Below are 9,653 nucleotides of genomic sequence, written 5' to 3' on the forward strand. Positions count from 1 at the left end.
GAATGTGGACAAAGATTTAGTCGAAAGACAGACTTAAACCGACACATGAGAATCCACACAGGAGACAAACCATTCAGCTGTGATGAATGTGGACAAAGATTTAGTCGAAAGACAGACTTAAACCGACACATGAGAATCCACACAGGAGACAAACCATTCAGCTGTGATGAATGTGTATAAATATTTAGTTTGAAGTGAAACTTAAACCGACACATGAGAATCCACACAGGAGAAAAACCATGCAGTTGTGACGAGCGTGGACAAAGATTTAGTCGAAAGACAAGCTTACGTAAACACATGACAAGTACTAACAAGTCAAACTTAAACCGACACATGAGTGAGACCATTTTCCTGTGAGGTTTGTGGTAAATTATTTTGGTGTGTCCACACAAAATAAAAACTGTACATATGCTGGATTTTGTTGTAAATCTGTAAACAATTTGTTGTTTATATTGTAGTTATGTACTGGTTAGAATTTCATCAGGGTTTTCCATGATAGTTGCTCAATAGAGAAATCCAGCTGAAGAACTCAGAAGAACTCAGACTTATGCTGGATTTTGTTGTAAATCTGTCAGCAATATTTTGTGTATAATGTAGTTACGTACTGGTGAGAATTTCTTTAGGGTTTTCCATGATAGTTGCTCAATAGAGAAATCCAGCTGAAGAACTCAGACTTACAAAATCCCCATCTCCTGTTTGAACCTTAAGACGTTCCATTCAGCATTTATTAATCCAGACTCATTCATGACAGACTTTAACAAAGATCTGTCATGCTCTGTCTCTTTGTGTGAATCTTCAGAAATGTGATGGTCTCACTTTGTTTTGCTTAAGTCTTAACTGAAAACTTTCTTTTATACACACAATTTCAACTCATAATTGCTTTTATAATTTTATAATTGATGTTGTTTTTGCTTAAAATTAAATAAGCTGCCTTTCTTACATACAGGGTTTTAATAAAATATAAAGGTTTATTTTAATTTCAGAAACAATAATGCTGATATTTTATTTTAATGGATTGAATTGTTGTCAGAATTGTTCTCCAATAACAGTTACCATGTTAACTCAACAGGGATACATTTAACCACGATAGAACATAATTCTGCCATGTTTAATGTCTATAATGAAATGTTTTGCAACTTAGTATGTAATTTTATTTTACAGAATAATTCTCATTACATTTCATCTTTGTTTACTGTAACTTTTTACCATTTTTATTGCTATTTTTTCTTTTGTCTGTAAACCATCAGTTTTATTTCCAATGGTGCAAATGGAAACTAAAAAATAAATTTCTGACACAAATTTCTCCCTTTTTACTCACTGTTTTTTTTTTTCCTTCTCTAATCAGATACCAGACATTTTAATAAACTTTTTTTTTTTAAATTGCATAACATTGCAAATAAAAACAATATCATCTCAACCTCTCCGGGCTGCTTGCACTAACTTCTTGCTTCATGGTGAGCTGTGGTTCAGTTGGTGAACACGTGGCTGATGCTAGTTTGGTCAGTTGTCAAGAGTATGTTGTTGGTATTTCAGTGGTTAAAAACATGTTTGCAAAAAGCAATTTACTGTTCATCAGCATATCACCTTTCAAGTTAGATTTGCAAAATTTTTGCAAAAAAATATAGTTTCAAAACTGCAATTCAAAATGTACCCAGAAAAACACAAAGAGCGCAAACCTCCGCCATGGTCTTTAAAAAGTTCCTGGATCCAAACAGTGATCTGAATCAACACCAAAATTAACCAGGTTCTTCCTTTTCACATTTCCCAACAAGTCCTGAAAATTTCATGAAAATCTGTACATAACTTTTTAAGTTATCTTGAACATAAACAACGAAAGTCGGTAAAAACACAACCTCCTTGGCAGAGGTAATTATGCTACCATGTAAAACTCTCTGTGAAGCATCAATATCATATATTTAAATAAACACCTCATAGAAATAAAACTTACCATTTGCATGACCTCGCCCAGCTAGGTCTCACTGGACAGCGGGAAATCTTATCGCTGAGAACCATTAGACAGGAGATAGTACAGTTGAAGCGAGCTACTGTGTCATTTCAAGTATCAGCCCAAGGAAAGAAGGGATTGAATTACAACATTGATGATACTTTCACAGCATCAGAGTTGAATCCTCCTGAGCAGTCCTTTGTAGGGCCTTTGCAGAGGAGTTAAAACCATTTGAAGGACCTCACTTTACCATCTTTCAATAAAGTCAAGCCTATGGTCTTGATCGGGTCAGACCACCCACACCTAATCACGCCCAAGCATCCAGTGATAAGTGGCCCTATTGGTGGTCTCGTAGCCATCTGGACTGCTTTGGGATGGACAGTGCAGGGACCAACTGGCTTTCTACAACAGCAGCCAAGAGAAAGTGGTTGTCTTCATTTGTCTGTTCTTTACCCTACAGAAGAACTGCAGCAGCATGTAGACTGGCAAATAGACACACTGCCATTTCAGTCTTTAAAGGAGGCCACATGTTCTGGAGAAGACAAAGCTGCTCTCCAACAGCTAGAACAGAAAAGTATTAGGGTCACAGTAGATGATGTGAGTCGTTATGCTGTCCGACTTCTGAGCAGAAAAAAACTGCTCTTACATCCCTCACCCAATGCTGTTCTGCCTCTTCTTCGAGCAACTGGGCGCTGCTTGTTACATAAGCCTGAACAACTGTCAGTTTACAATGAGGAACTGCAGAAACTAGTGAAAGCCGGTTATACAGAAAAGATTAGTATGGAATAGGTCAACAGTTCAGAGGAGTCATGGTTCCTGCCACACTATCTTGTGTATCACAATGGCAAACCCAGTTGTCTTTAACTGTTCCTTTGTTCACCAACAGATGTGCCTCAACAATAATCTTCTGCCAGGCCAATCACTAGGCTCTTCCCTTCTTGCAGTGCTTCTCAGATTCTGGGAATATGGTGTAGCCGTCAGTGGAGATATACACGGCATGTTTCACCAGGTGCGTCTCCTCCCACAAGACCAGCCACTGCTCCGTTTTCTGTGGAGAAATGGAGAGAGAGAGCACTGCCCAGACATCTACGAATGACACGTGCTACCATTTGGCACAACTTGCAGCCCATGTTGTGCCATATATGCACTACAACACCATGTACAAGAAAACAGTGAAGGTAACAAAGCTATTGTCAACTCAGTACTGCAGGCCTTCTATGTGGACAACTGTCTCCAGTCACTTTCCTCATCAAACCAGGCCAAGCAGTTCATCGACAGGCTTCGAACCATCCTTGCAAATGGAAGGTTTGATATAAGACAGTGGTCCTGTAATATGCCAGACATCATTACTCATCTGCCATCAGAAGCGAAGTCCACTAGCTGTGAGATGTGGCTGTCTGCGCACAAGGAAAACCCACTGGAGTCAACACTGGGTCTGCAATGGAACTGCAGCACAGACACCTTAAGCTGTAGGCACAGAGACATCCCGCCTGCTGAACCTACTCTGAGATATGTGTACAAAGTACTCGCAAGCCAATATGACCCACTCGGCTTCCTCATTCCTTTTTCCACGTGTGCTAAGGTGCTGGTCCAAGCCCTGTGAAAGAAAGGCAGAGAGTGGGATGAACCCATCACAAACTAACTCCGACCTGTGTGGCATACCTGGGAGAGTGAATTACCACAGCTACAGCACATCAGAATCCCAAGGTGCTACACTTCAGACATCCCTGCTAACCAGCATGTTGACCTGCACATATTCACAGATGCCTTGGAGAGGGCCTTCAGTGCCGTCGTTTACCTTAGGGCAGAGCATCACGCAACAGGTGCAGTGCAAGTTTCCTTTGTTCTCGTTCGATCACGTGTACTGCAGCACCAAAGAAACAGCTGTCTGTTCCGTGTCTAGGGCTGTGTGCAGCTCTTTCTGGTGCACAGCCAGCGAAAGTCCTACAGGCAGAGCTTACACTAGTTATCAGAAGTACAGCACTGTGGACTGATTCAACCACTGTCATCCACTGGATTAAGTCTGAGTCCAAGCAGTACAAGGTGTTTGTGGGGACACGCATTGCTGATATTCAGGAACTGGTCAGAGCAGACACCTGGCGGTACGTTCCTTCTGAAGAGAACCCTGCTGACGATATCACTCGTGGCAAGCATCTCAGAGATTTGTCTACATCCAGCCGCTGGACAAGTGGACCTAACTTCCTGAGTTAGCCACCAAGTAGATGGCCACCCACACCTCTTACCACCTCCTCACAGATGGAGGAAACTCATGCGATCTTTTGTGGTAATGTGGGTACAGCCATGCCTGCATTTCCTGACCCGTCTCAGTATCAATCCTGGTACAAGCTGATACAAGCCACATACCTGTCCATCAATGGACCAGCTGCTCCCCTAATGACTGCCACCGACTGTATTGAGACCAAAGTCAGCATTCTGAGGCGGGTGCAGGAGAAGAGCTTCCCTGCTGAGTTAGCTGCTCTGCAGGCAGGTAAGCCACTAAATACTAATACCCATCTGCTTTCTCTCTGTCCAGAGTACGACAGTGCTCTGGGCCTCATCCGTGTTGGTGGTCAGCTGAGAAAGGCAGAAGGGTTTTTGTCAGGTGTTGTCAGCCCATATACTTTTTACAATGTGTATCTCTGATCACAGAACATATTATATAGATATACTGCAATTAATCGAACGCGCTGCTTTTATTGTGAGGCGAGCGGTGTGAGGCGAGCGGTGTGAAGCGAGCGGAAGTCACTGGGTAAGCCCGTGTGCGACTTCCTAGCTTTCTCTAAATACGTGGCCCACAGCGTTCTCAGGTGAGAATTGCTGGGCTGTAGTTGCCGGCTAAGGCTTCCAGACGTGTAAGTGTTTCGCTTTTAAATCTTTTGCACACTAAAAAACTAAATCCAAATTTGACTTAAAATCTATACTGTGTTTTTCACAGGGGACCGACGTGTGTGTACATCTATGACATGAAAACGTGAAAAAAATAATAAAATAAAGACAAAGAAGGAAGTGCCGGACTATTGTTCATTCTAAGGGTGCAACAGGTTGCTGGACACCATTCATCCTATTGTCCTTGCACCTAACCATCCGGTCACTCAGTTGCTTATCCAAGATGACGAGCTCCAGCTGCTCCATCCAGGTCCTGATCGTGTGTATGCCGAGATGAGGCGGACATATTGGGTTCTTCGTGGATGGCAAGCTGTGAAGAAATATCTACGTGGCTGCATCAAGTGCCAAAGATGGCGCAACAAACCAACTGTTCCACGCATGGCAGACCTCCCTGCCTCACGTTTGCATCTCCAGAAGCCCCCGTACTGGTCCACTGGTGTGGACTATTTTTGACCCTATACAATCAAGATGGGCCGCCGACAAGAAAAGAGATGGGGCATCATCTTCAAATGTCTAACTACAAGGTGTGTACATCTGGATCTTTTGTGCAGCATGGACACGGAAGCCTTCCTCCTTGCCCTGCGGCGGTTTGTAGCTCGGAAAGGCAAACCTTATGAGATCCTCTGTGACAGGGTCACTAATTTCCGTGGTGCTGACAGGGAACTGCAGAGAGCATTTGAAGCACTCAAGCCAGCCCTGAAAGAACAACTAGTTGAGCAGAGCATAACCTTCAAATTCAACCCACCTCTTGCAACTCACTTTGGAGGCATATGGGAAAGGGAGATAAAGTCAGTTAAATCTGACCTGCAAGTAATTCTCAAGGACAGAGTTTTTCCCAGAAGAGGTACTGCTAACTGTGCTAATAGAAGTGGAAGGCATTCTTAACTCGAAGCCACTCGCTTATGCCACATCAGACATTGGAGACCCTGATTCCATAATGCCTAATCTTATGCTGATGGGGCAGCGAGATGCATCACTTCCACAAGCTGTTTATGGCAGCAGTGACCTGATCGGACATCGCCAATGGAAACACAGCCAGGTCTTAGCAGATCACTTCTGGGTTCAGTTTACCAGAAACTACCTTCCGAATCTTCACCAGAGAAGGAAGTGGTGCAGTTCCACTCCGATCTCACGACGGCCCCAGTGGTCATGGTCATTGACCCACAGCTGCCCAGGGCTCGATGGCCTATTGGCAGAGTTACTAAGGTGATTCCCAGTGACAACGGCGGGATTTGCGCTGCTGAGGTGGACATTAAAGGGACTACTTATACCCGGTCTGTAGCCAAACTTATTTCCCTGCCAGAGATGCCTGAAGACTGATAACTGCACAGCAGGGATATTTGTGAGTTATTACAAATTCACTGGTGGAACTTGGGGGTGGCTGTACAAATTTCCCTGCTTAAAGCAACTGCCCCTTTAAGAGACGTGTGTTGCGTCACTGCTGCCCTCAGAGGGCATGCGCACTGATGCTTCAGTGGTCGATTTGTAGAGGGAGACGGCAGGAGTGAGCTCCGTGACTCACAGTTAATGTTTCCTTTTCTGTATTGCTCTTTTGTCATGAATGTTACATGTTTGTATGTCTGACCTTGGATGAGTGGGCTTGAACTCTGAATTTTCCTTCTGCCAATCCAGCGGCACTGCCCCCGATGTCCACGCGATGCTGCAGAGGCGTGTCAGCCAGGACAGCCCCACAGCATCCAGAGCCTTAAGGAACTCCGGGCGGATCTCGTCCACCCCCGGGGCCTTGCCGCCAAGGAGCTTTTTGACCACCTCAGCGACTTCAGTGCCAGAGATAGGAGAGTCCACCCCTGAGTCCCCCAGCTCTGCTTCCTCATCGGAAGACGTGTTGGTAGGATTGAGGAGGTCTTCGAAGTACTCCCTCCACCGACCCACAACGTCCCGAGTTGAGGTCAGCAGCTCCCCCTCTCCACTGTACACAGTGTCGATGGAGCACTGCTTCCCCCTCCTGAGCCGCCAGAGCAATAGAGTCACGGAACCCAGCCCATTCGGACTCAATGTCCCCTGCCTTGTCCAAGGCATGTGGCCGCAGTTCTGACGATACAATTACAAAATTGATCATCGAACTGCGGCCCAGGGAATCCTGATGCTAGGTATATATATGGACACTGTATGCTGGAACATGGTGTTTGTTATGGACAATCCATGACGAGTACAGAAGTCCAATAACAAAACACCATTTTGGTTCAGAGGGGGGGGACCATGCCTCCCAATTGCTCTTCTCCAGGTCTCACTGTCGTTGCCCACGTGAGCATTGAAGTCCCCCAGCAGAAACAATGGAGTCCCCAGAAGGAGCACCCTCCAGCACTCCCTCCAAGGACTCCAGAAAGGGTAGGTACTCTGAACTTCTGTTCAGTGCATAAGCACAGACAACAGTCAGGACCCGTCCCCCCACCCGAAGGCGGAGGGAAACTACCCTTTCATCCACTGGGGTAAACCCCAACGTGCAGGCGCCAAGGTGGGGGCGGATAACAATGCCCACACCTGCTCGGCGCCTCTCACCATTAGCAACTCCAGAGTGGAAGACAGTCCAGCCCCTCTCAAGGGTACTGGTTCCAGAGCCCAAGCCATGCGTTGAGGTGAGTCCAGCTATATTTAGCCGGAACCGCTCAACCTCACGCACAAGCTCAGGCTCCTTCCCCACCAGGGAGGTGACATTCCACGTCCCTAGAGCCAGCTTCTGCAGCCGGGGATCGGATCGCCAGGGTCCCCGCCCCTTGCTGCCGCCCAGCTCACACTGCACCCGACCCCTACGGCTCCTCCCACAGATGGTGAACCCACGGGAGGTGGGGCCCATGTAACCCTTTCGGGCTGAGCCTGAATGGGCCCCATAGGTAAAGGCCTGGCCACCAGACGCTCACTCTCGTACCCCACCTCCAGACCTGACTCCAGAGGGGGTTCCGGTAATCCACGTCCGGGCAAAGGAACATTTCTGCCCAGGTTTGTGTTCATCACAGGGGTTGATGAGCTGTGCTTGGTCTAATCCCTCTCCTAGACACCTGTTTGCCATGGGTGACCCTACCAGGGGCATAAATCCCCAGACAACACAGCTGCTAGAATCTTTGGGATACACAAACCCCTCCACCACGATAAGGTGACGGCTCAGGGAGGGGCTGTCAAGTTGCACTTTTGAAAAAAAAAAAAGTGCACTGTCAAGTTGCACTTTTGAAAAACATAATTACTCCGTCACGGATTGCATTTTTAACGATGTTTTATTCATTAATAGGAATAAATACATAATATTTAAGGATAAATTCTTGGTATGTCATCAAAGACGCTTCAGGATTAAATAATTGGACCAGAATTATGTTGTGAGTAAACCAAAAGGGGTAAAATAGGGATTTGTTTTTGTATGTGATCTCTTTATTGTTCCATATGTCGTATCTATGTGGGGAAAAGTTGTGTTTGTAAATTAGCAACCAGGAAAGAAGCATCTGTTTGTGGTAATCAGGTAGTTTTGAGGGATTTTTTTCAAAATTATAATAAGAGTAAAAGAAAGCTTAAGCCTCCCAATTTAGAAAAAATGTGATTGGGAATAACGTTCCAAATTGAAAATGGGTTATTAAAGAATTGTTTAAGTCAATTTATTTTAAAAGTATTATTCAAAGTGTGAAAGTCTAAGAGGTTCAGTCCACCCTTATCGTGTGAGGTCAATATTACAGATTTTTAATATAATGGTTTTTATTTTTTCCGAACAAAGTTGAATAACATTTTGTCAAATTTGTTTAGGGTCATTTTGTTTACATGAAGAGATAGAGCAACATGAATAAGACGTGATAAACCCTCAGCTTTGGATAACAGGATTGTGCCTCTCAATGATAAATCTCTTTGTAGCCATTGATTTAATTTTTTCTGGGTTTTATCAATAATTGGAACAAAATTTAAGTTGCATCTGATTTCTGAGTTTTTAGAGATGACAATTCCTAAGTAAGTAATAGTGTCTTTTACTGGTATGTACGCAATCACAGGAATGTCAATATTTTCAAGCAAACAATTCACATTTCTTTATGTTCAGACACAGTCCCGATGCAACAGAGAAATTAGCTATCAACTTAATCTCTGGGGGTATCTGAGAAAGATCTTTTAAGAATAATGTGGTATCATTGGCTAACTGGCTGATAATTTCATGGTCTGCGATTGAGATGCCTTTTAAAGGGCTAATTTTTATATTGGGCTTGGCAACGTGTTGTCACGATGCTGGCCCCGCAGTGGCTGATGGGAAAAGTTGCCATTGTTTGAGCCCATAGAGAAGGATTGCAGTAAATATGGGAAGAACTTCCTGTGTAGTCGGCTGCATTGTCCGAGCACACTATCGATCGGGAAAAAAATAGACAACGGCTTGTCTTTTCACTTGTTTCCTACAGGGAAGAAAAACCAAGGGAGTCTTGTCTCTGATGTAACACAGAGGAGACGGATGGATATCTGCCGGAAGACGCATCGATTTAAGTTTTACAAACATCCCAACATCTTTGAAAGTCTGCTCCCGACATTTTCATTACGATAAGTGTGACTGTTTTGTGTAATTTGATTATTATGTTCTTATTTTGTTCCGATTTCAATCAAATAACCCAAAGCTACTTTGGCTGGAAGAGCATCTGTTGACATAGTGGCTAGCAGGCTAGCATGCTAAGTGAATGTTAACGCAAAGATCGCATAATAATTGTGATACATTATTAGATTTATATGGCGCCTTACAAGGCATTAGAGCGCTTTACTTTGAATACATCCCTCATTCATACTTGGTGGTAGTAAGCAACATGTGTAGCCACAGCTGTCCTGCAGCACACTGATGGAAACAAAACAG

Source organism: Telmatherina bonti, assembly GCF_933228915.1.
Source record: "Telmatherina bonti genome assembly, chromosome: 16".
NCBI classification, from domain to species: Eukaryota; Metazoa; Chordata; class Actinopteri; order Atheriniformes; family Telmatherinidae; genus Telmatherina; species Telmatherina bonti.